This window comes from Esox lucius, chromosome 2, assembly GCF_011004845.1.
Source record: "Esox lucius isolate fEsoLuc1 chromosome 2, fEsoLuc1.pri, whole genome shotgun sequence".
NCBI lineage: Eukaryota > Metazoa > Chordata > Actinopteri > Esociformes > Esocidae > Esox > Esox lucius.
The window spans coordinates 35,725,817-35,727,500 of NC_047570.1; positions in this window are offsets into that span (position 1 = coordinate 35,725,817).

Sequence of the window (1,684 nt, forward strand, 5' to 3'; positions counted from 1 at the left end):
TAACAACCTTTGTATTTATTTATTCTCGTTGCTAGTGTGAACAGAACATTGTATTGGACAATGTAACAGTGGCCACCCCACCCGTCCTCAAACTTTTATCTGTATCCCTCCCTGGCTCCTGTGTCGCTGGGGCTGAGCCATGTTGAGGGCTGTGTGTTGAGGGCAGAGCCATGTCGAGGGGCCGTGTCAAGGGCCGTGTGTCAAGGGCCGCAGGGCTCGGAGCTGCCCTCCATGTGCTCCCCCTTCCTCATCTCCAACTCTACGAATTTCAAACAATACATCATTCTCCGCTTCTGTTCTGGCTAATCCCCCAGCCTGATCTCTGGAAGCCTCCCCAGATGAGTACCGATGGGATGCAGCTGTGCAGGGGCGGGGCCGGCCTGCTGTCCCTGGAAGGTTCCGGAACATTCCAGCCTTCCTTTGGGGTGTTGGTGCGACACTGATCCAGCAGGCGGGGCGTGTTTACGCCATATTATATAAATGTAATTTAATACATTTTCGGTGTCTAAATAGGGTCTTATTTAGATATATTTTTTAAAGAGCATAGATTGAATCAAAATAGTATTAGGAGCCTTTTCAATGGGACAAATCAAATTTTTCAAGATAGGCCTGTGATTTTGTTACAGGCAAAGCAAGTGTGTTTCGATTTAAATGTAAAAGGGGCAGTGACACATTTCAAATACAGGCTTGATTATATACTGTAAGTAAATAAGGAGCCTTCCACTTGATTCATTCATTCCCTCTCCACCCCCTGCAACTTGGAACATTTCGAGGAGGAGCAGGAAACGATCGTAGAGCACATGAACAAAGGTTTTTAATCCAAATACTTACAGGTAATGACAAGCCTTTAGAGGACTCAAAACGGAAGAACATGAAACAAAGACGTTTCAAGGAACAATGACTAGCACAGAGACAGAGACCTGGGAAGACTAACTAGGGTGGGGATCATGGGAGAATGAGACACAGGTGAGGAGACTAATGACATAGGTGAAAGCAGTGAACACCAGGAATGATAAACTGAACATAGAAACAGAATGACTAGAACTTAAACACACTTAACATAGAAATATGACAACCGGCACAGCACAGAATCCCCAACAAGGTGTGGCTCCAGTCGCAGGACAAGAAAGTGGGGGGAACCAGGGGCTCCGCTTCAACCCTCTACATATACATTGTATATGATCCCATCATGCTCTGGGCCGTGTGTAAAAATGCTGAGCAGGCCAGGTAGACCTTGATTTTAGATAAAGATGGCAAGAGGATGACTGGAAGAGGGTTTGTTATTTAAACACGCGCACTGAATGAGGGAATATCTTCTGGAAGAAGGGTGTTCAGTCCCTCCAATAGAACTCCAGAGACTCACAGAAACTAGAAAAAGGCAAATTGAATCTTTTCTGGCAGCTCATGGGGCCCAACATCATCCTGAGACACTTGTCTGTATATATTATGTGTGTGTGTATGTGTGTGTGTGTGTGTGTGTGTGTGGTAACATGTGTAAATGTGTATAGTCTGTACAATGTAATGCAGTACTGTATGTGTGTGTGTGGTAACATGTAAATGTGTATAGTCTGTACAATGCAATGCAGTACTGTGTGTGTGTTTGTTTTACTTTAGCAGGGGCTTATGGATGTCCCAAAATGATCTTGTCTTACAAATATGAGCATGTCGCATTCCTGTCCAGTGT